The 25228-nt window shown below is 48.2% G+C and overlaps 1 protein-coding gene and 1 long non-coding RNA gene across 3 annotated transcripts in view; one reads left to right on the plus strand and one right to left on the minus strand.

Annotated features, from left to right (window-relative positions):
• Nucleotides 1-25228, plus strand: part of ADISSP (adipose secreted signaling protein) — a 161262-nt gene that overhangs the window by 74635 nt on the left and 61399 nt on the right. The window lies entirely within an intron of this gene.
• Nucleotides 13013-14538, minus strand: LOC128838046 (uncharacterized). The gene is made up of 2 exons (XR_008445081.1): nt 14312-14538; nt 13013-13382 (listed from the first exon to the last, which is right to left on the minus strand). It is a non-coding gene; the product is annotated as an uncharacterized LOC128838046 (long non-coding RNA).

Below are 25228 nucleotides of genomic sequence, written 5' to 3' on the forward strand. Positions count from 1 at the left end.
CATCTAGTCCAGTCCCCTGCATGATGACCCCAAATAGGTTTGCAAAGTGCCTTTAATCCCAAAGTGCTGCCCAGCTTTGCAGTCTTCAACCAGCGAGTTGGCGATGTGCAGGTGATCTGTTCTGCCGCTGGAAGACGGCCACCTCCGCGATGGGGCATAGCAGCGCCCGCTAACTCTCCCTCTCGCCCAGTGGAAACAGCACAGGAACTTGAGGAGGCAAAATACAGCTATGGTGGCTTGATTCTAGCCAGGACATTGCAGCTGACACCTTGGCCTTTGTGGAAGGTATCATGAGACCGTCCATGACCACGAGAGGTCATTACCTCAGTGTTCTGTCCTCAAAAGTCCACAGCTCCATTAGCATGTGCTAGGGCTCTGTGTCAGCCCTGACTTTCAGGGAAGAGTAGCATCTACTCGGTCATCTGTACTCCTTACTTCAGCACCTGGGTTTCCCATCCCATTAATAACCCATCCAAACCTCACTTAGCTCCATTTCTGACATGGTTGCAGCCCAAGATGCAGTGGCTGCAGGTGATGGAATTTCCAGGACCTGAGACCTTTTGAAGTGGGTTAGGTAAAGCACTGGAAGAATATACAGTAAGGAACAATCCTGCATGGCCTGGGCGTGGAATAGGTTTAATAAGTTTCTTCATCTCTAGTTTGCTCTATGACCCATCTGTTCCTTAAACTCACTTACGCCCTTTCTCCCCCATGCCAGCTTTTTGAGTGAGAACCTGGTGGGAGATGAAGTCTTTCCTGAGTGTAGCCTCCCCCTTTCTTTCGTGCGCTATCCAATTCCTGGGCAGGTACTGCACCCCTGGGTTGGGTGACTCCCTGGTGAGGTGTTGCGGGTTCCGCTCTGTGACCGATAGTGCATGTTCCTTTCGCTCAAGCTGTAGGCGCTCACGCTTTTCGCTCTGGAGGTTCTTGCTTCAGTCCCCGGTGCGTCTGCCAGTAGAGTGGCCGTCACTTTCAGAACAGGTCAGTTATTAGGACTGCCAAGGGTTTCCCTCAATCTCCCTCTTCTCTGAGCTAACCCCCATTTAACTCTGACCCTCTCTTCATAGGGTAGGCAGAGTGTACCACGGATCCATCTTTTTGCCTCTATAAATACCCTGATTGTTAGAGCAGTTTAGATGGGGTTTTTTGTACACTGTAGTACCATCCTCAGGCCCAGCAAGACCCTGCAATGCTCAGCTCTGCTGGTAACTAATCGAGGTTGCATAGAGCAGCTCAGAGGGTGCAGTGCTCCTTTGTCTTCTGGGCTCTGGGACACTGCCATCCAAGTTGTGTGCAGTGACCCGGTCTCTCTGGCCCCCTGGGAAGTGTCGCGCTGTAAACCACGGTGCACTCAGAAGACGTGAAGTGGTGCCGTGGTGCAAAGAAAAGGGATTCCAGTTCTTCCGTTCTCGCTCACACGCCGTTGGCTAGACTGGTCATTGGATTTGCAGCTGGGAAGGAATTGCAGGTAGGTACATTAACGACAGCACAGAAGGGAGAGAATCTTCCTCTTGAGCATTGAGCGGTGCTCAATCTGTTAGAAACAGGGTGGGTGGTCCCCATTCCTTGTCTTCCACCATCTGGGTGGGGGACTCAGGATCCCAGCCTGTCCCCTCCTTTATCCAGCCACTGTGGGTTCCCTCCCTTCAATTAATCTGGATTCTTCCCCATTCAGTAACCTCAGTCCACCCCTTTAGCCTCTTGCATCTGTTCCCAATGTACCTGTGGTCAGGAGAGGACAGTACTTCAGGGCACCTGTGGGGACCAGCAGAGTTGTGTCAATGGGGAAAGCATCGGGGGGAGGGAAGGGCTCAGAGCAGAGAGGGCCTAAAAAGACACTTCAGCTAGGAAGAGAAGGAGTCGCTCTATGCACTGCCCGATGAGCAGCGATCTGCATGGCTTTGAATGGCAGATAGCAGGGTTGGAAGGTCTCTCCTAAGCCAACTCCACCACCCTGGCATCGTTGCAGGGCAGCTTGGTGAACTCTGCTTGGCAAACTCTGGCTAAGTGTGAAATCCTCTTTATTTGGTTTGCAAACCTTGAATGCTCCTCTTCACTCTTCAGGAGGAACCACTTCCCCCACCCAATTGTAGCCCCGGTAGAACCTCTAACCATGGCTTGAACACTTTGCCTCTAAATATAAGGTTGTTTTAGGTCCACAGAGAGTTTCCTTAACAGCAAGGAAGCATCTTAAGTTGAAGGTCATAAGAAACGTGCCCCCGTGGTTCCAGCTACATGTGGGGACGATGTTGGGGAAGGTCATGCACATTTTGGGACACTGATCTCTAGGAAAATATGGCTTGCTATTAACGATGCAGATGGTGTTCCCAACCCCTCTGCACAAACTGCTGATTCTTGTGCTCCAGTCTTCCCCCGAAGCCGAAATCGGATTAGAAAGCATCAAGTCAGCAAATGCACGTGCGAACGTCACCACAGCAGTTTAAAGGAATTCTGCTTCTGAAAATGCCACAGCTGTGCCTGGCATCTGCTGATCTGTTTTTTGTTGCTCCCGGCCCCTGCTGTGCTGTGCCCTGCACGCTCCGTTGCTTCGAGGGAGACGACATTTGGAATTCCCCCACCTGCTTTAGGAAAAGATACGTTTAATTTAAGATTTGGGGATTGTGGTGTATAATCAGCAGAACGTTTGCTCCTAGTGTGATGATGTGGCCAAAAAGCGAATTTGATCCTTGGATGTATAAACGGGAATCTTGAGTAAGGCTAGAGAGGTTACTTTACCTCCATTTGGCGCAGGTGTAACCACTGCAGGAGGACTGTGTCCAATTCTGGCGTTGACAATTCAAGAAGGATGTTGATGAATTGCAGAGGGTTCAGAGAAGAGCCATGAGAATAATGAAAGGATTAGAAAACCTGCCTTCTGGTGATAGACTCAAGGAGATCAATCTGTTTAGCTTAATTAAGAGAAGGTTCAGGATGACTTGATCAGTCTATAAGTAGGGCTCTGCCAAGTTCACAGCCATGAAAAACGCGTCACGGACCATGAAATCTGGTCTCCCCCCGTGAAATCTGGTCTTTTTTGTTTGCTTTTATCCCATACTATACAGATTTCACGGGGGAGACCAGCATTTCTCAAATTGGGGATCCTGACCCAAAAGGGAGTTCCAGGGGGGTTGCAAGGTTTTTTTTAGGGAGGGTCACGGTATTGCCACCCTTACTTCTGTTCTGCCTTCAGCGCTGGGCGGCTTGGGAGCGGCGACTGTTGGTCGCGAGCCCAGCGCTGAAGGCAGCGTCCCGCTAGCAGCAGCGCAGAAGTAAGGATAGCAATACCACAACCCCCCACTCCAATAACCTTGTGACCCCACCTCCCCCAACTCCTTTTTGGGTCAGGACCCCTACACTTACAACACCATGACATTTCAGATTTAAATAGCTGAAATCATGACATTTATGATTTTTAAAATCCTATGACCGTGAAATTGACCAAAATGGACCATGAATTTGGTAGGGCTCTATCTAGAAGTGCCTACATGGGGAACAAATGTAGTAATGGGCTCTTCAGTCTAGCAGAGAAAAGTCTAACACGATCCAATGGCTGGAAGTTGAAGGCAAACAAATTCAGACTGGAAATGAGGCGTAAATTGAATAGTGAGAATAATTAACCATTGGGACAATTTACCAAGGATCATGGTAGATTCTTTCTCACTGACCGTTTTAAAACCAGATTGGCTGGTTGTCTAAAAGTTCGGCTCTAGGGATTGTTTTGGGGCAGGTCTCTGGTCTGTGTTATACAGGAGGTCAGCCTAGATGATCACAGTGGTCGTTTCTGGCCTTGCAATCTGTGACCTCAATGACTCCGTACCCAGCTCAAAGAATCTCCCCCCTTGTAAGACACATTGAGATAAAGCCCAGTATTGTGCTTTGGTGCAGGAGAGCTGCTCGCAGCTCTGATGGAGCAGCTAGTGAATTGGAAACGTTTATCCTGATGCAATGATCAGAGGTAGCAGAAACTGACTGTCATATAATTATGGAGTCAGAAGTGTTCGAGAGAGAAGAGAATTCTTGGTTCTTTTAACAGTTTGCCTGACACACACCCGAGCCTGTTAGGTGCTTATCCTGTTGGGAAAGCATAAGGGGCCTTGCTGACTCACCAAGGCATGTGGTTTGTTCTCTTAGCTGGATATAAGAGAGATGGGGTTGGCTCTCTTGGGAGGGAGCTGATCTAGGATGTGGGCTTAGAAGCTCTGAGGGAGAAACCTTAGGCGCTGCCTAGCCTGAGAACGGTTGAACTTTAATCTTATTGGAGGTGAGGTTGAGCTAAATAGATCGAGCTCCTTGAGTCTGTCACTGTAAACCAGCTTTTCTAATCCTTGAATCATTCTCCTGGCTCTTCTCTGACCTCTCTGCAATTTATCAACCTCCTCCTTGAATTGTGGACACCAGATTTGGGGACACTATTCCCACAGCGGTCACACCAGTGCCAAATATGGATGTAAAATAACCTCTCTGCTCCTACTTGAAATTCCCGTTTGTTCATCCCAGGATCGCATTCGCTCTTTTGGCCACAGCGTCGCACTGGTGAGCTGATTAGCCACCATTGCTCCCCAAACCTTCGTCAGTCGCTGCTTCCAAGGGTCTGTAAGTATGGCCAGCATTCTAGGTCCCTAGAGGTGTTTGTACAGCACCTAGCGCATGGGTCCATGACTGGGCCCTTGAATGTTACTGTAATATAAATAATTGAAATGTGCTTCCAGGCCCTCAATAATCAGGCTAATAAACTTCGATATTGCCCTTGCCGCGCTTTATGTTCCAACACCCGCAGCTGTGCCTGGATCACTGGCTCCTAGGACGTACTGGATCCATTTTATCTAGGGACTTATATGGCCCCCATCATGGTGTTTGAACCCCTTGCAGTTATTACTGTATCTGGCCTTGCAACACCCCCAGGAAGTGGGGGCGTGTTGTCACCCCCTTTTTACAAAAGGGGAACTGACACACAGAGACGCTAAAGCGACTTGCCACTGTTGGTGGCAGAGCCAGGGACAAAACCCAGATCTTCAGAGTCCCAGCCCCTTCTCCCATGTCACTGTGGTGTGGGCACCCCATCGCGTTGCCCCCTGCAGCTGGGCATGGGAAGGGGATTAGAAGTGAGCCTCCCTGCAGGGTGGCCTGAGGCACATGCTCTGCTAACGCGGGGCATTCCCAACTGCTGCCTACGGTGCTCCTGGTTCTTTGCGCAGGGGACGACGTTCTTTGGGGCTGCCTCATATGCTGGCATAATTCACCAGTATCTGGGAAGGCAAGTACCAGGTCTGTAGGTTGGTGGGTGTCTCTGTCAGCCCACCAGGCGAAGGTGGGCTCTCTTCACCTGAATAACTTTCTCCCTCTTTTCTCAGTGAATGATACCGACTGGAGTGGTGGCAGTGCAGCAACCTCCTCGCATCCAAGTGGGGAGGGGAAGAGAGAAGGGGGATGTCAGGAGGATGCATGTTATGTCCGCAATTGTTTGATTGCTCTAAGCAGTCAGAGGCTGCCACGCAGCCAGGCAGGTACGATCTGAAGCCCGAGAGCTGCCATTGTACAAAACGATTTCATAGAATCATAGAATCCCAGGACTAGAAGAAGGGACCTCGAGAGGGCATCTAGTCCAGTCCCCCGCACTCAAGGCAGGACTAAGCATTATCTAGACCACCCCTGACAGGGGGTTGTCTAACCTGCTCTTAAAAACCTCCAATGATGGAGATTCCACAACCTCCCTAGGCAATTTATTCCAGTGCTTCACCACCCTGATGGGAAGTTTTTTCTAATGTCCAACCTAAACCGCCCTTGCTGCAATTTAAGCCCATTGCTTCTTGTCCTATCCTCAGAGGTTAACAAGAACAATTTTTCTCCCTCCCCCTTGTAACAACCTTTTATGTATTTGAAAACTGTTATCATGTCCCCTCTCAGTCTTCTCTTCTCCAGACTAAACAAACCCAATTTTTTCAATCTTCCCTCACAGGTCATGTTTTCTAGACCTTTCATCACCTTCGTTGCTCTTCTCTGGACTTTCTCCAATTTGTTCACATCTTTCCTGAAATGTGGTGCCCAGAACTGGACACAATACTCCAGCTGAGGCCGTATCAGTGCGGAGCAGAGTGGAAGAGAATTACTTCTCATGGCTCGCTTACAACACTCTTGCTAATACAGCCCAGAATGATGTTTAATTTTCTTACCTTTTGGCTCAGTTTTCTGAAGTTAAGACTGATCGTCTAGTCAACAGGCAATAGCGTGATTTTGGTTTGGGCTTCGGGCCGAATGAGGAGAATGGGAGACGGTGGCTGTTTGTGTCACGGGCACAAATAACGAGGAAGGCCCCAGTTTTTCTCCTCCTCGTGACCAGCCTTTAAAAAATAGACCACACACCCCCCCACAGCCCCTCCCATCCCACGCTGAGCTTCCAGGGTATCAGTGGTGGTGGCAGCTCTGATGTAGCATCAGTGTAGAGAGTGATCCAAGTTGTGGCAGGACTGAATGAAACCCACCCACTCTTATTTTGGGTTTTCTGCTCCCTGGGTCCACCTCAGTCTCCCACGTACTGTCCTAATTTAAAGCTCCTCTCTGCTGCTGTGGCAAAGAATCGGCTCTCTAGGCTTTTCACTTCTATGGAGAACCTTTTAAAAAAAAAAAAAAAAAAAAAAAAAAAAGTCCTTTAATCACATCAAATGAAACTGCAATAGGGAAGGTCTGTGATGGCTGGTGAGTGACCCTGCCTAGCAAAACAGGACAGCTGTGATCATTCATCTCTTAAACCCCCCTGCCCCCCAAACCTCATCCTGATCCTGCAACATCTACATAGTGTGACTCTTGCATCCATGCAGAGCCCTGTTGCAGGGTTGGAGTCTGTCCTACTATTACTTCATAATTTGTTTTTTTTTAAGGCTAGGAGGGACCATTCTAATCATCTAGTCTGTCCTTCTGCATGACACAGGCCAGAGAACCTAACCCAGGGGTTCCTGCATGGGGCACCAGTGCTTCTGGTGATCCCAGGAGCGTATTATGTTTCAAAAGAGAACCCAGCTTGACTCAAAGATGTTCTGTTACACCCAGTAGCAAGCGCGCGCACACCCTCTCCCTCCAGCTCCACAGTTCTCTTTACCTTAGTTCTAGTATGTGTACCTAACGAACACTGTGGGAAAACTTGCACCCAAATAAATAAATACATAAATAAAATAGGTAGTTGTAGCTGAACCTGGTCTACAGTGGAGATTCCCACCACCGGTGGCCGATACCCAGCCTGGCCCACGCTTTAGGCAGGAAAAGGTGGAACACGCTTTCCTCAGTTCCAAGCAGAGGTGAGCCGCACGTTGCAAATCGGAGCTTTGCTTCTGTTCTGCAGCAACCCCGCTGCTGGCTGGAACCGCAGAGAAGTTTCCTTTCCAGCCCTCCTCTTGGTTGGAGTGTCCTCCCGCAGAGCTGAGCAAATCATCCATTTGTTCCGTTCAGTGGCCAAACCAAAAAGAAGTCGGTTTGTTTTTAACTGAAACTGATTTGGGGTTTTTTTCTGCCAAAATGAACAAGGGGGGGAAAAATGATTGAAACGACCTGTTTTGAAGGTCTGTTTGAACTGACATTTCATAATGATCCATTTTGTTTTTTTCCTAAATTAACCATTCTGCCATTTCCAAAGTTTTTGTTTTCAGTTTTTTTCCAGCGGAAACTGTCCGTTGAATTTAATTTGAATTCACAAATAGTTTTGGTGCCCTGAAAAACGCGTTTTTTGGTGCATTTACTATTGGCTGAAAAAAAAGTCAACTCTATTCATCACTTTTTATGCTTAAACTTGATGCTATCATGCTTAGCATCAGCTCAGGTGTAAATATTTTTGTTGTGTACATGTGCAAAATTGGAACAAAATCAGTTCATCCCTTTTCCTTTGCTTTGAGCTCTTCAGTTCTGTGGAGAAGGAGAAGGAAAATCCCCTTTCTGAAATGTTCCCATTGAAACATTTTGCTGGTATAGCTTAGGTTGTTGAAGCTAAATGCTTCAAACTTGGCTTGATCTTAATTCCTCCTGGAAGGACACACAACCAGTCCAAGTCAGAAGCAAATGAGTTAGAGGTCGATGGAGCTCTGAAGCCTTCACACATACAGTGTGCTCTGAATGCTTTGCCCAGCAGCAACCTGAGGATATGGTCAGTTTCTCCACTGAGCTTTTAAGCAGCCCTAGCGTGAAACTAACGTGATCTGGACAGTGCTAACCCTGAACCATAGCACTCTCTGGATCACGTCAGTTTCATGCTAGGGCTGCAGAGGCTGGTGTTCTATCCCGTTCTGCTCTGTATAGTTTGTGTACATGGTGAGGAGCCCGCTTATATCTGAGCACTTTCCAGTCATGCATTAAGCACCTTGTCTAAAATCTGTCACATGTATGTTCTCTCTTCCCCTCCCTAGCGGGAGGAGTGTGTGCAGGGGAGTGTTTTGATTTGGAATGTAGCTATCAATATTTGATGTACACATTGCTATGGGTTTCTCAGAGGCGGCAGGTCAAAGAAATGGGACTTGCAGCTAAGAGTGGAAGCTGTTGAGATTCGTCATGGTCCTTAATTCATTTCAGATTCAGCCTGGCCCCCCGAGAAAGCTCGTAATCCAGAAGGACCCCCAAGTAGCAGCTGCAGGTGGGGGAGGGATACAGTGCTGGCGAAATCCCCTAAGAGCAGCCAGAGAGTTAGCAGAGAGGTAGAACAGACGCATTTTGCCCTCTGCCAGTCAGTAGGCCTAGGGTTGAGTAAGCAGCTAGGGGCTCTGGTACTACGGTGATAAACCCCCAAGGCAGAGGCGCAGAGATCCAGCCCAAGGAGACGCTGTGATCGTCACGTTATTATAATCCACTCGCTAGGGGCTGATACAGCAGATGAAGATGGGGTGGCGCTCTGGTAGCCATCGGTGACTGAGGTAGTGGGTAAGCTGTCTCAGTGGGAGTTTTCCCTGCATCTTGCTGGTTCATCTTCTCTTGGGCTAATAAATGTTGTCCTCTGCATAGCAGATGTTTGGTTACCCGGGTTTCCAACTGCATCGAGGTTCCCTTAACTACCAAAACACTCTTGCACACCTGAGCCAGCAAGGCAGCTTCCTTTCAGATGCAAAATCTAACCAGGCAACATGATGTTTGAGAAGCTGAACTCAAGCCAGGAAGCCGGACAGTCCAGATTGCTATAGTAGCAATGCACGCACCTCGCATGCTCCAGCCTTTGGATCTATTGCTGATTGCACTGTGAAACACAGACCAGGAAAGTCTTCCGAATGGTTTCATTTCATGCAAAAGAGATTTGCTCTTCATTCACTTTACGTTTATTTCCAGGCTCCGAGTCAGCGCCATGTGGACAGCTGATTGCTTGTTATTGTATTAGTCACAGTAAATTAACTGGAAGATTGAGGGCTTTTTGTTTTTGTTTTTTGAAACTGCAAGCTCAGCAAAATCTAATGGACAGCAAATCCCTGCCAGGCTTCTGATGGCCCTATGTTCCTGATGTACAGCACATGCAGGGTTGGCAATTATGGCAGGGTTGCTATGGAAAATGTAGCCAGATTCTGCTGTCTGTTACACAGGTGTATATCAACTTCCTATTAGCCAGGATGGGCAGAGATGGTGTCTCTAGCCTCTGTTTGTTTGCCAGAGGCTGGGAATGGGCGACAGGGGATGGATCACTTGATGACGACCTGCTCTGTTCATTCCCCCTGAGGTACCTGGCACCAGCCACTGTTGGAAGACAGGCTAGATGGAGCTTTGGTCTGACCGAGTCTGGCCGCTCTTATGTTCTAATAGCCACTCCAAATTGATGTTGGTTTAACCAAGAGCAGAATGTGTCTCTAACTCTTGAACCTCCTGGCTTGTGCTTGATGCAGCATTAAAGCTGAGAAATGGACATTAGTCAGTCTTTGCATTGAATGATATAGCTTTTCCTTTTGGAAAGATGCATAGTGCTGGTGTTAGGTCTGCAGCAATGGAAGGCTTTGAATCCGATCCCAACAGCACTAAAGAGAACTCCTTTGGTACATCAGTAGTTCCTATGTACTGTACCCCAACAACTGGGTGGGAGGAACTTGGGAGGAGCAAGCCACCATCCGACCCCAATGGTGCCACATCTTCCATCAGGCAGTGGCCTGCTTCAAGGAGAAGCGCCTTGCCCTCGAAGCTGAGATGGGAGGAAAAGGAAGGAATTTTCTCCCAGCAGGCAGCTGGCCCGCCAGAAAATGTCTGACTATTGTGGACAGATCTGTGGTTCCAGGATCGGACTCCTGAGTCATCCAAGGACCCACATGTAAGTCCATGGTAGAGATCATCCCCGAGTCAAGGGATCGCTGATGATGACCCCCAACAACGCACCTAAAGACCCAACCCATGGAGACCATTTCTAGGGGTGACAGGAGAGCTCAGTCTTCACGCCCATTCAGTGAGTGGACAGAAGACTTTGTTTCTAGTGCCAACAACTAAGCACCTTTCCCTGGCATAAAACCTCCCCGGAGCTAGGAATGGCAGTGCTGATCCTGTTAGTTGGCTGTATTGTGGCAGTGTTAAGTGCCCCGGTCCTGGACTGGGATCCCATTGTGCTAGGTGCTGTGCAAACACAGAACCGACCGGTGATCCCTGCCGCAAAGCGCTTGCAGTCTAAGTCTAAGGCAAGAGACAATAGGTGGAGACAGACAGACTGACTGAGGGGCATAAGGAAACAATGGGGCACTGCCCTTCGGGGGGGAGAGGGGCAGCAGGCGGATGTGTTGGTAAATGGTGTCGTCAGTGGCTTCATTACACATTGGTTCGTTATGAAATATACTCGAGAGACCAAATAACCAGTATCGATCCGGTGTACTGCTGAACGTCAGTAGTGGTAGAGTACAGGGGGAAACAGGTTCAGTGTGATGCTAATTTCGGGCAGCTATCTTGGGCAGCCTGTTGAATTCACCTGACAAAGAAGGCTTGCTTCCAAAGTTACACCCGCTAACGAATGGCTGGTACGGAAGATGAAGCTATCGGACGGAAGACAGGGTGGCACTCTGGGGACTGTCAGTGATGGAAGTAGTGGGTACGATTTCTCAGTGGGAGTTTTCGCTGGATCTTGCCTCTCAGGCTAGTAAATTTTAGTCCTCTGCTTAGCAGATGTTTGGTTACCCTTTTCCCCACCTGCATGGAGGTTCCCTTAAGTACCGAAGGCACTCTTGCATGGCTCATCCGCCAGGGCTGCTTCCTTTCGTGTGCAAAAACTAACCGTGTCGGCAAAGTTGACCTGAAGTCGGGAAGACAGCCAGTCCAGATTGCTAGAGCAGCAATGTTGTATGCAGTCTTGTAGCCATGTTGGTCCGAGGATGTTAGAGAGACAGGGTTAATTTTATTGGTCCAATAAAAGATATTGCCTCACCCACCGTGTCTCTCTAATAGCAGCAGTGCACACGGGTAGCATTTCCTGTCCTGTAAAAAGGTGCTGTCTGCATCCTCTGAGGCTAGATTAAATCAATCCTCTTTCTACCTTGTTTTTCTGGCACCGTGGTCTGCTCTTTATCTGAACACACGCATTCCAGGTCCCAAGGGCGTGAAGGCACCTCCTCAGCTTGTACCAGGGTAGAACACTCATATGTCTTGATCCTGACAGGTTTCCTACCTGTTTAAGCCAAAGCCTACTTCAGCTAATACAAGGTGTTATGGGATACTTAACGTAAGTGAACAGGATTATAGCAGGACGTAGGCCGATTCGGGCCATGTCACTACTAGAAATATATATACAATATGATGGTTCATTGATACGGTGTGCTGAATGCATATTAATATGTGTTGTGAATAATGCATATTGATGTGATTCGATATATATTAGCTCAGTATATATTGGTTGATCGAAGCAGTCAAAGCGGCGGTTAGGAGAATGATCGTAGCAACTAGACTAAAGTGCAAGATTGCAGCTGTCCAGGTCAGAGAGGCGAGTGCTGCAGTAGCTGAGATGTGAGACGACTGGTTTTAGCTGCGTGAATGGTAAGCAAAGATGTGAGAGCTGTTCTGGAGAGAAGAAGCTGCAACCTCCCCTGGGGGTGAGGCTCTGGAGAGAGGCCAAGTCAAACATGAGCCCCAGGTCGTCTCTCATTGATGTCTGTGGGAAGTAATGACAGTCAGCACCTAGCGGGATCAGCCTGTAGCAGCGATCCTCCCAGCCTGGGACGGGGGGGCTCATGCCATGCTCTAAAAATAGCCACGTAGACCAGGCTTTGAAGTCTAGAGTGAGGGGCTCATGCTAGCCAAGTCTGCTGACCTGGGCTGGGGGGCCGGCTGCTGCAGGCTGTGTAGATGTACCCGAAGGGGCTCTCCTGTGCTCTGCCCAGATCTCGAGTTCTCGTGGATTTAGACAAAGGGCTGCAGGACTTGTGAAATGATTATCGGAAGTGGGCTGTGTTCCCGGGTGGCGAACGTTAAACCTTCTCTTGGCATTTCACCGTGCTGTTTCCTGCGAGGAAGGGAGGAACGGAGCTCGGGCTGGTTTTAGTGTTTTCCTACAACTGCTTATCAAGTTGGTCTAAGAGAAGCTTAAGATGCAACTTGATCACAGTTTAGAAGTATCTGAATGGGGAAGAGACCTCTGCCTGCAGACGGCTCTTTAACCTAGCAGGAAAAGAATGAGATCCAATGGCTGGAGGCTGAAGCGAGACAAATTCGGACTACAGAGAAGGTGGGATTTTGAACAATGAGGGTGTGACGAGTTGTCCCCCTGGGGTGCCACTGAGCCCTCTGACTCACCAGCGTCACTGCTGCTGTGACAAGCTGCAGCCTGCTCCCAGTCCTACATCCCCACCAGCATTCACACAGGCAGGGATCTACCCAGCTGCAGTTGCATGAATGAACCAAGAATAGAGAGTCTACAGCCGTAATACCCCCAGCCTCCCAGCCTAGGACCCCAGAGCTCTACTGATCAAAAACCTGACCAGTGTGAATTTATTACCCAGTTCGCCCCTCCCTCGATGTGGAGAGGAATATGCACACCAGCCCTTGTTAACTGAGCTAAAGATTTTCCCCAGACACTTCACTCGAAACACGCTGGTAAAGATAAAACATAAAACAAGTTTATTAACTACAAAGGATAGATTTGAAGTGATGATAAGGGATAGCAAACCGATCAAAGCAGATTACTTAGCAAATAAAAATGCAAACTACGTCTAACCTGTTAGCTGGATGGGATTTGAATGAGCAATTTCTCACCCTGACTGATGATACAAGCAGTGCCCCAAGTTTCCATACACAGGCTAGAAATCCCTTTAGCCTGGGACCAGCACTTCCCAGTCTTTGTTCCTCACGTGTTTCCAGGGGTTCTCTTGTGGGGGAGTGAGGGTACAAGATGATGTCGCTCCCCACCTTGTATAGCTTTTCCATAGGGCGGGAACCCTTTGGTCCGAACTCAGTTCCCAGTCAATCTGTGGAAAAATACGGGTACCAAAATGGAGTTGAGTGTCATGTGGTCTGGTCACATGCCCTTGCCTGCCTTCCTGAGTCAGAGCAGCCATTATTCACAGGCTGTCTGGAGCGTCCTCGGGAAGGATCACCAGGTGGGGGATAAGCGTCTCCTAAGGCCGTGGTCTCCAACCTTTTGACACCCAAGATCACTTTTTGAGGGCAACCCAGGATCTGGCCCGCACCTTCCCTGAGGCCCCACCCCACTCACTCCATCCCTCCTCCCTCCGTCGCCCACTCTCCCCCATCCTCACTCACTTTCACCAGGCTGGGGCAGGAGGTTGGGGAGCGGGAGGGGGTGCGGGCGCTGGGCTGGGGCCGAGGGGTTTGCAGTGTGTATGGAGGCTCCGGGCTGGGGCAGGGGGTTGGGGAGAGGGAGGGAGTGCGGGCGCTGGGCTGGGGCCGAGGGGTTTGCAGTGTGGGTGGGGGCTCTGGGCTGGGTGCAGGAGGGGGTATGGGGTACTGGCTCTGGGAGGGAGCTCAGGGCTGGGGCAAGGGTTTGGGGTGCAGGAGGGGATTCCGGGTGCAGGAGGGGGTATGGGGCAGGAAGTTCAGGGCTGGAGGTTGGGGTGCATGCTCCCGCCGGGGGGGCACTTGCCTCCAATGGCTCTCAGTCAGCGGCGCAGCAGTGCTAAGGCAGGCCCCTGCCTATCCCAGCCCCACTCAGGCACATTGGCACCTCCTCCCCATCACGAGCTGGGGCCCCCCCATTCCTCCCAGCCAGTAGTGCACCATGTAGCCACGCTGCTCCCGGAAGGACATCTCACAAGACACATCTTGTACCACATGCGGCATAATTATGTCATAATCATTATAATCATTATAATTGTACCGGTATGAAGATTATGGGGTGCAGTGTCACAGAAGGTAACTGACCATTGGAACAGCTTACCAACGTCATGGTGGATTCTCTAGCCCTGACCTCTTTCAGTCAAGACTCGATGTCTTTCTAGAAGACCTGCTGTAGCCCAAACAGAAGTTAGGGCTTGATGCAGAAATTATCGAGTGAGCCTCTCTGGCCTGCGTTATCCTGGAAGTCACCATTTGTGATCAAAATGGTCCCGTCAGGCCTTAAAAATCTGACTGTCTTCAAGCTGGCAAGCTGCAGCGTTTCCTGCATCTGGCCTGGATCTCTTTGCAGCAGCAAATTCTCTTTTTTTTTTTCGATCAGCAAGATCAGTTTTGGAAACATGCCCAGTTCCGGTTCCCTTTCATTGCTCGGCTCCTCTGCTGTCGCGTTGCTTGTTTTTACACCTCCTGCTGAGATCGGCACAGCAATTAAAGAAGGGGAGAATATCTGCAGCCATCTGCAGCAATAAACCCACAGCTGATTGATACAGCTTCAGGCTCGTCAGTGCATTAAAAGGGAAGAAGTCCTCTGAGTATGTGACATGTAATAAATAGGGCTGTCAAGCGATTAAAAAAATTAATCGCAATTAATTGCGCAGTTAATAATAGAATACCGTTTATTTAAATATTTGTGGATGTTTTCTACATTTTCAAATATATTGATTTCAGTTACCACACAGAATACGAAGTGTACAATGCTCACTTTGTAATGAAAAAATATATATAAATATTTGCCCGGTAAAAAACAAAAGAAATAGTATTTTTCAATTAACTTAATACAAGTGCTGTCGTGCAATCTCTTTATCATGTAAGTGCAACTTACAAATGTAGAATTATGTACAAAAAAAAAAACAGCATTCAAAAATAAACCAATGTAAAACTTTAGAGCCTACAAGTCCAATCAGTCCTACTTCTTGTTCAGCCAATCGATCAGACAAACAAGTTTGTTTACATTTGCAGGAGATAATGCCACCTGCTTCTTGTTTACGATGTCACTTGAAAGTGCGAGTAGGTGTTCTCATGACATTGTTGTAGCCGCCGTCGCAAGATATTTACATGTCATGCGCTAAAGATTCATATGTCCCTTGATGCTTCAACCACCATTTCAGAGGACATGCGTCCATGCTGATGATGGGTTCTGCTTGATAACAATCCAAAGCAGTGCAGACTGACGCATGCTCATTTTCATCATCTGAATCAGATGCCAGCAGCAGAAGGTTGATTTTCTTTTTTGGTGATTTGGGTTCTGTGGTTTCCGCATCAGGGTGTTACTCTTTTAAGATTTCTGAAAGCATGCTCCACACCTCGTCCCTCTCAGATTTTGGAAGGCACTTCAGATTCTAAGCCTTGAGTCGAGTGCTGTAGCTATCTTTAGAAATCTCAGATTGGTATCTTCTTTGCATTTTATCAAATTTGCAGTGAAAGTGTTCTTAAAACAAACAACATGTACTAGGTCATCATCCGACTATTATGCTATAACACGAAATAGATGCAGAATGCGGGTAAAACAGAGCAGGAGACATACAATTCTTCCCCAAGGAGTTCAGTTACAAATTTAATTAACGCATTACTTTTTTAACGAGCGTCCTCAGCATGGAAGCATGTCCTCTGGAACAATGGCCGAAGCATGATGGGGCATATGAATCTTTAGCACATCTGGCAAGTAAATATCTTGCGACACCAGCTACAACTGTGTCACATGAATGCATGTTCTGACTTTCAGGTGACATTGTAATTAAGAAGCTGGCAGCATTATGGCCCATAAATGTAAACAAACTTGTTCCTCTTAGCGATTGGCTGAACAAGAAGTAGGACTGAGTGGATTTGTAGGCTCCAAAGTTTTACATTATTTTGTTTTTTAGTGCAGTGATGTAACAAAAAACCCCTACATTTGTAAATTGCCCTTTCATGATAGAGAGATCGCACTACAGTACTTGTATGAGGTGAATTGAAAAATACTATTTCTTTTGTTTATCATTTTACAGTGCAAATATTTGTAATAAAAATAATAAAGTGAACACTGTACACTTTGTATTCTGTGTTGTAATTGAAATCGATATATTTGAAAATGTAGAAAAAATCCTGAATATTAAATAAATTTCACTTGATATTCTATTGTTTAACATTGCCATTAATTGCAATTAATTTTTTAAATCGTGATTAATTTTTGAATTACCGTATATATTTGTTCATTAGCCCATTCCTTTATGAGCCGACCCCTCAAAATAGATAGGTAAAAATAGCAAAAACTGTCTGACCCTTTCATAAGCCGACCCTTTATTTCAGGGGTTGGAAAACTTTGGCTCCTGGCCCATCAGGGTAAGCCGCTGGCAGGTTGGGACGTTTTGTTTGCTTGGAGCATCTGCAGGCATGGAGCTCCTCAGCTCCCTGTGGCCACAGTTCGCCGTTCCCAGCCAATGGGAGCTGCGAGAACAGCGAACTGCGGCCACAGGGAGCTGAGGGGGTCCGTGCCTGCAGACACTCCAGGTAAACAAAATGACAATATATTAGATATTCAATTCAGTGATTCCATAGAGTTTAAAATCATCACATTTTGGTGTAGACCCGTTTATAAGCCAACCTTCACTCTTTGATATGTCACTTTTTTACCAAAAATATTCAGCTTATGAGCGAGTATATGTGGTAATTGCATGAGTTAACTGCAATTAATTGACAGTTCTAGTAATAAAGTGTCTTCCCAGAGTCCTGTGGAAGATGCAGACCATCTATTTTCAGATGGATATGCCGCAAGTTTGAATGAGATCTGCTGTTTTTTTGTTTTGTTTTGTTTTTTTAGCTGGCATTTGCTCAATTGTCCTCCCTCTTAATTTGACACAACTTCCCCTTCCCGTGTTTTCAGAAGGCCTTTTGCTAATAGGATCGTGGACTGTAAACCCCTTTGGGGAGTGGAATTAGTGCATAGTAGAATTCTTTGGCTAAACGGCACTATGGGCTCATTGGCAGGCATGGCGGTGGTTTAATTCTGGTCTGTTACCAGCCTCAAGAAAGATCGCAGCAGAGTTTGTACTCTGGGTTTTGGTGATGAATCTGGAACCAGTCTCTGGCATGGGATGCTGCATGGTTTATAGACATGGGGGAGGAGATATGCTTTCCCCAGCCTACAGTTCCTCCTCTCCTGTGCCATCAGCTCCTCTCCTTTCATTGCAACCCCCTTCTCCAACTCCCCAGGTCCCTGCTATCCACGCTCCAGGCACTTCTGCTGCCCTTCTCGTGTCTCCTGAATGTAGGTGCATCAGCCCATCTCCCAAGAGCACTGGCTCCCAACTCACTTCAGGATCCAGTTCAAAACCCTCGCAGTTTATAAAGCTCTCCAGGCATGTGCTCTAGTCGACCTCCAGGGCCCCTCTGCTCCCCTAGTAATGGCTTCCCAGACCTGCCGCTGGCCTGGGAACCTGCGTCCCTGCAGCTCCCGCCATCCGGCACACTCCTGGAGCCTTTCCCTCTCACTTCAGATCTCCGCTGGAAGCAGCCGTTCTCTCCCTTGCCGATGCCTCCAGCTTTTCTTTCCCTCTGCTGTTCGTCGTGGTGTCACTGTGAACTTCTCAGCCATCTTGGGACAGGCGTATAAAGGAACGCTCTAAAACAGGGCTCTGATCCTGCAATGGGAACAGCTCACGTAGACCCCTGCCCCTGCTCATTCACTAGGGCGCTGCATGGGGATGGAGGGCTACTTACAATGTAAGTTCTTTGAGATGGGGACCGTCTGTCTTCGTACAGAGCCTAGTACAGGGCAGCTGTATGAGCATAACATCTGGGCCAATCCAATTGTCAGATTGGATTTATGGTTATAGTCTCTGGTTGCACCATTAGGAGGCCTCCCGTTGTGAAAAGTGAGTGAATGACCCTTGCACTTCACAAAAGGAAGAGACACTAGTTCCGAGTAGCGCTGGTCTATCGCTTAAAGAATCGCAGCAGTGAAACACCTGAAAAGCTGCATGGAAGCTATTTAAAAACACCACCAGAGAGGCTCAAACTAAATGTATCCTCCCACTTGAAAGAAACAGTAACAAGAGCACCCAAAAAACAAAAAAACAAAAACGCCAGCAGAGTAAAAGAGGCAGACTTGCATCCTGTAAAAATTGGAAGTCAGATCCTAGTGAGTAAAATAGACAGGAGCATAAACTCTGCCAAGTCAAGTGTAAAAGTATAATTAGGCCGCCCAGAAAAAGAATTGGAAGGACAAATACTAAATGACACAAAAATTAAGAGCAAACATTTGTTAAGTACGTCAGAAGCAGGAAGCCTGCCAAACAGGCAGTAGGGCCACTGGGCAATCAAGGTATTAAAGGAGCAGTCAAGGAAGACAAGGCCATTGCAGAGGATTGAATTCTTTGCATTGGTTTTCACTGGAGATTCCCACACCCATGCCATTCTTTTTTGGTGACAAATCTGAGGAACTGTCCCAGATTGAGGTGTCATTAGAGGAGGTTGGAACAAATCAATAAATTTAATGGTAATATGTCACCAGGACCAGATGGGATTCACCCAAGAGTTCTGAAGGAACTCAAATATGAAATTGCAGAACTACTAACTGTGGTTTGTAACCTATCATATAAATCAGCCTCTGTACCAGATGACTGAAGGATATCTCATTAAGGACTATTTTTAAAAAAGGCTCCAGAGCAGATCCCGGCAATTATAGGTCGGTAAGCCTAACTTCAGTACTAGGCAAATTCCTTGAAACTCTAGGAAAGAACAGATAGATGAACATAATTTGTTGGGGAAGAGTCAACATGGTTTTTGTAAAGGGAAATCATGCCTCACTAATCTACTAGAAGTGTTTGAGGGGGTCAACAAGCATGTGGACAAGGGGGATCCAGTGGATATAGTGTACTTAGACTTTCAGAAAGCGTTTGACAAGGTCCCTCGCCAAAGGCTCTTAAACAAAGTAAGCTGTCATGGGATAAGAGGGAAGGTCCTCTCATGGATTGGTAACTGGTTAAAAGGTAGGAAACAAAGAGAGGAATAAGTGGTCAGTCTTCACACTGGAGAGAGATAAATAGTGGGATCCCCTAAGGATCTGCTATAAGAATGGGTCAGACCAAAGGTCCATCCAGCCCAGTATCCTGTCTGCCGCCAGTGGCCAGTGCCAGGTGCCCCAGAGGGAATGAACAGAACAGGGAATCATCAAGTGATCCAGCCCCTGTCGCCCATTCCCAGCCTCTGGTTCCTGGGACCAGTGCTATTCAACATATTCATAAAGCCCTGAGTTCTCTCCGCCCTGGGCTTTCCCAAGGCACTCCTCTTCTCGGTGCCCAGCAGTTAGACTGCCAGCTCTTTCCACTGTCTCATTTTGTGGCTTGTACAATACCAGATACATCATGAATGATCTGGAAAAAGGGGTAAACAGTGAGGCTGCAAAATTTGCAGATGACATGAAATTACTCAGTATAGTTAAGTCCCAAGCAGACTGCGAAGAGCTACAGAAGGATCTCACAGAACTGGGGAACAAAGCGCCAGATGCAATTCAATATTGATAAATGCAAAGTAATGCACATTGGAAAACATAATCCCAACTCTACATATAAAATGATGGGGTCTAAATTAGCTGTTACCACTAAAGAAAGAGATTTTGGAGTCATTGTGGATAGTTCTCGAAAACATCCACTCAACGTGCAGTGGCAATCAAAAAAGCGAACAGAATGTTAGGAACCATTAGGAAAGAGATGGATAGATAAGACAGAAAATATCATATTGCCTCTATATAAATCCCTGGTACACCCACACCATGAATACTGTGTGCAGTTCTGGACAGCACTCTCATAAAAGATATATTGGAATTGGAAAAGGTATAGAGAAGGGCAACAACAATTATCAGGGGTATAGAACAGCTTCGGTATGAGAAGAGATTACAAAGACTGGGACTGTTCATCTTATAAAAGAGATGACTAAGGGGGGATATGAGTGAGATCTATAAAATCATGACTGGTGTGGAGAAAGTGAAGAGGGAAGTGTTTGTTAGGGAAATGTTGGGGGGAGGGGGGAAGGATAGCTCAGTGGTTTGAGCATTGGTCTGTTAAACCCAGGGTTGTGAGTTCAATCCTTGAGGGGGCCATTTAGGGATCTGGGGCAAAAATCTGTCAGGGCATTGGTCCTGCTTTGAGCAGGGGGTTGGATTGGATTGGATTGGATTGGATTGGATTGGATGACCTCTTGAGGTTCCTTCCAGCCCTGATATTCTATGGTTATTTACCCCTTCACACAACACAAGAACCAGGAGTCACCAGATGAAATTAATAGGCTGCATGTTTAAGACAAACATAAGGCAGTACTTCTTCACACAATGCACAGTCAACCTGTGGAACTCATTGCCAGGAGATGTTGTGAAGGCCAAAAGTATAACTGGGTTCAAAAAAGAATTAGAGAAGTCCCAATTATTAACCAAGATGGTCAGAGATGCAACCCCATGCTTTGAGAGTCCCTAAATCTTTAACTGCCAGAAGCTGAGACTGGATAACAGGGGGACCACTTGCTAATTGCCCTGGTCTGTTCATTTCCTCTGGAACATCTGCACCAGTCACTGTTGGAACACAGGACTCTGAGCTACATGGACCATTGGTCTGACCACGTGTGGCTGTTTTTATGTTTGTTAACCCTCCCGTGAAAGGGAGGGATCCCTGCCCAATGGGAAAAGTGCCTGCAATCCATGGGCTTGTTAGGGTGGGAACCAAGGAGCATGACACATCAGTGACTAACTGATGATTGTTTATTTCCTCTTGTCTTTCTAGCCTTTATTTTTTTTCTCCTTGGAAACATTGTACTAAATCCCTGCTTCCACGAAGCGGATTAGCTTCTAGACAATGCTGTGTTTGCACCTCAGGAAAGAGACTGCCGAACATTTCATAGCGGCAGAAATCTGCTGCTTTCCATGCTCGATGCTGTCACGCTTAAAGGGCCGGACCCTCAGGCGGTGTAAATCAGCACAGCTCCTTTGAAGTCCATTGATTTACACTAGCTAATGATCTGGCCCAAAGTTCTCCGGCATTTTCTAGTCCAAAAGAGAACTCGGCTGGATTTCTAGTGTGTGGAAAAGCGGCATAAAGGAAAAAGACGATTTCATATATAGCTTTCAAACCCAGCTGCTCTGACTGGGGTCAGAATGACTTCACGCTGCATTTATAATTTATTCCTCTGTTGCAAAGTGGATAATGAGTTATTGGAAAAGGCTTTGGGCTCATGGTACAGGGCAAAGAATAGCAGTGAAGATGTTCCCACTTGGGTTACCCCCGGGCTCTGAGACCTGTTGGGGGGGGTGGGACTCAAAGCACTGGGCCTGATCCCTGTCTTCATTGATGTTATTGGACAATTGCTCGCTGTCGTTGGTGGCACAGGCATGGGACCACTGGGAAAAGGATTATCGCTGCCTTGGTCCTAATGGAAAAGCAAACCAGTTAAATGCTTTTTGTGCGTGTTGGTTTTTAATTAGAGCAACAGGAATGTGTATAATTAAATATTAGACGAATGTGTTGATTTAACACTGGAGAAGCTGTCAGCTTAATAAACACATGGAGTAGAGAGGCCTGATAGGACTTTTAAACACCCGAACTCACTGGGGACTATGGTGCACTTCTCTCTGCGTGCCTAGGGCCCAGGAAATTGACTTCACCCTGTGTGTCTTTGGGCTGGTCTCTTAGCGCAGGTCTATGCTTAACACATCTGCCAGTCTAGTAACAGGGATCATAACTCCATGAACGGGAGGATATAAGGGGGTTGCCTGTGACAGCAGGGGTCTGGAGATCCTTTCCATATGTTCTTAATGTCAGTTACAGGTGTGATATTTACATATATTTATTTCTTATGACATTACCATGCTGGTGAAAGCCCTACTATAAACGCAGTTATACTGGCACGAAGGTGCTTTTACCAATGTAGCTTATTTCACCAGTATGAGACTCACTGGCAAAAGCGCTCTGGTGTGCACCGTAACTCCGCTTGCAGGGTTTGCTGGCATAGCTACAACATTTTTCTAGTGTAGAGAAGGCCTTTGTCTCTGCACCTCAGCTCCCCATCTCTGAAAAAGGGATAAGAATCCTTCCTTTGTCCACTATGTCTGTTTAGGTTGTAAGATCTTTGGGGCAGGGACTGTCTCTTGCTATATGTGTGTAGCACAGTTGGGCCCTGTCTCGGTCGTGGCCTTGAGGGTCTGCTGTATTGTTAATATATTTATAATCCATTTCAATTTAAGGCTTTCAGAGCTGCAAAGTTGGGGTTGGAAAACTTCAAGAGCAGCATGGTCTGGTGACTGGGGCCTGGGACCGAGACCAAGGCCCTGGTTTCTATTCCTGGTTCTGCTATGGATTGGCTGAGGCAAATTGCCTAGCTTCTCCATGCCTCAGTTTCCCCATCTGAAAAGCAAGGATACTGATGGGGCCCAAAGTGTTTGGAGATGCACAAGCAAGAGCAAAGTGCTGTTTAAAAAAACAACTTTTTGCATTGGAATTAAAAACTGGAAACACTAGAACTGTTTAAAAAACAACAAGGAGTCTGGTGGCACCTTAAAGACTAACAGATTTATTTGGGCATAAGCTTTCGTGGGTAAAAACCTCACTTCTTCAGCTGCACCGGACTTCTTGTTGTTTTTGTAGATACAGACTAACATGGCTACCCCCTAATACTAGAACTGTTTAAGATTTTTGGTTTTTATTTGTTTTGGGAGGGGTCTTAAATTGATCTTAAGCCTTTTTTTAAACACACTTAGAATCTCAGATTGAAAGGGCCACTTCAGTGAGACCCCAAATTACAGCTGCACAAGAACCAGGAAATCCTCTGTGTGGGGCCCCCAGCACCCGCAGTACAGGTCTATGTAGACTTAGGCTTGAAGAGTTAGCCTCGAATATATCTGTGCAATGAAGCCAAGTAACGGTCCCCATGATGCCCATAACTTACGCTCCCCTGACTCTTGTGTGATGATGATGGTGCATTAATGTAGCATGTTGCACTTCATTTCCATGGGTCTTCTCCTGAAAAGTAAACTTAATGCAAGAGGAAGGTATTTCAATAGGGCAGAATTGTCTGAACCTTAAACTGTGCAATACGTTTATTTTTCAAATAAAAAAAAAAAAAAAAGTGGCCCCTCTAGGCTGCGAGAGCAGGAGAAGCTCCAGCTGACAGGGTGCACGATTTACATTTTTTTGGATAAACTAAGTCGGTACAGACAGTGGTGGATTTAGTGATAGTGGGGCCCTGTGCCCAGCTTCATTTCTGGGGCCCCTCCTTGGGACCCAGCCAAGAAAAAGAACATTCTCTCTTATCTCCCCCCGTTTTTCTTCCTCCTCCTCCTAGATTATAAGTAATGGGAAGTAAATGAAAAGGAAGTGAGGTACCTTGATTGGGGCAGGGTGTTGGGGTGCAGGAGGGGGTGTGGGGGTTAGGTTCTGGGAGGGAGTTTGGGTGCTGGGAGCGGGCTCTGGGCTGGGGCAGGGGGTTGGGGTGCGGAAGGGGATGCGGGGTTGGAGTCTGGGAGGGAGTTTGGGGGCGGGCTCTGGGCTGGGGCAGGGGCTTGGGATGCGGGAGGGGGTGCGGGGGTCAGGCTCTGGAAGGGAGTTTGGGTGCTGGGAGCGGGTTCTGGGCTGCGGCAGGGTGTTGGGGTGCCAGAGGGGGTGCGGGGTTGGAGTCTGGGAGGGAGTTTGGGTGCTGGGAGCGGTTCTGGGCTGCGGCAGGGGCTTGGGATGTGGGAGAGGGTGCGGGGGTTAGGCTCTGGGAGGGAGTTTGGGTGCTGGGAGCGGGTTCTGGGCTCCGGCAGGGTGTTGGGGTGCAGGAGGGGGTGTGGGGTTGGAGTCTGGGAGGGAGTTTGGGTGCTGGGAGCGGGTTCTGGGCTGCGGCAGGGTGTTGGGGTGCCAGAGGGGGTGCGGGGTTGGAGTCTGGGAGGGAGTTTGGGTGCTGGGAGCGGGTTCTGGGCTGCGGCAGGGGCTTGGGATGTGGGAGAGGGTGCGGGGGTTAGGCTCTGGGAGGGAGTTTGGGTGCTGGGAGCGGGTTCTGGGCTCCGGCAGGGTGTTGGGGTGCAGGAGGGGGTGCGGGGTTGGAGTCTGGGAGGGAGTTTGGGGGCGGGCTCTGGGCTGGGGCAGGGGGTTGGGGTGCGGAAGGGGGTGCGGGGTTGGAGTCTGGGAGGGAGTTTGGGGGCGGGCTCTGGGCTGGGGCAGGGGGTTGGGGTGCGGAAGGGGGTCAGGGGTGAGGTGCTTACCTCGGGCAGCGCAGCTCCCAAAGAGACCAGCACACACACCCCTCTGGCAGTGGCTCCTAGGCGGGAGTGGGGGGGGGGCAGGGGATCTCTGTGCGCTGCCCGGGGTGAGGGCAGTGTGCAGAGCCGCCTTTCCCCTCCTCCCCCCCCCCCCCGGCAGGGGCGAGCAGAGACGTGCCAGCAGCTGGCCGTTTCTGGGAGTAACGTGGGGCCACCAGCCATGGCATGCAGGCAACCTGCCTGCCTGAGCCCTGCTGCGCCGCCGGCTGGGACTAGGGGGCAGGTGGTCAGATGAGATTTGTCCTGCATTTTGGGGGCCCCCTGTCATTGGGGGCCCCATGCCACCTCCCAGTTTGTTTCATGGTAAATCTGTTCCTGATTACAGAATAGGCAACGTATCCAGGAAGTGTCATAATTAGACCCGTGCATTCTGACAAACATTCATACAGATCAGACAGATGGTGCGGGCAATGCAGTTATAATATGGAAACAGCCACAATTAACCAGGGCAGAGGAGTGGTCATGTAACCCACCGAGGAGCGTGTCACAGGACCCCCTGCGTTCACCCTCAGAGGATGTGTTACACCCCAATTTAGAGAGCGCTGGCTCATCAGCTCAAGCTCTTAGGGAGGTCCTTGGTTCAGTCCCGTGTCAGCCGAGATGTTCATTGTCACATGGATTCAAGGGAGAGACACCCCATGGCAATTGGCATCTCGGGGCATGGCTACTTAGAATCATAGAATATCAGAGTTGGAAGAGACC

This window comes from Malaclemys terrapin, chromosome 5 (genome assembly GCF_027887155.1).
Source record: "Malaclemys terrapin pileata isolate rMalTer1 chromosome 5, rMalTer1.hap1, whole genome shotgun sequence".
Classification (NCBI taxonomy): Eukaryota; Metazoa; Chordata; order Testudines; family Emydidae; genus Malaclemys; species Malaclemys terrapin.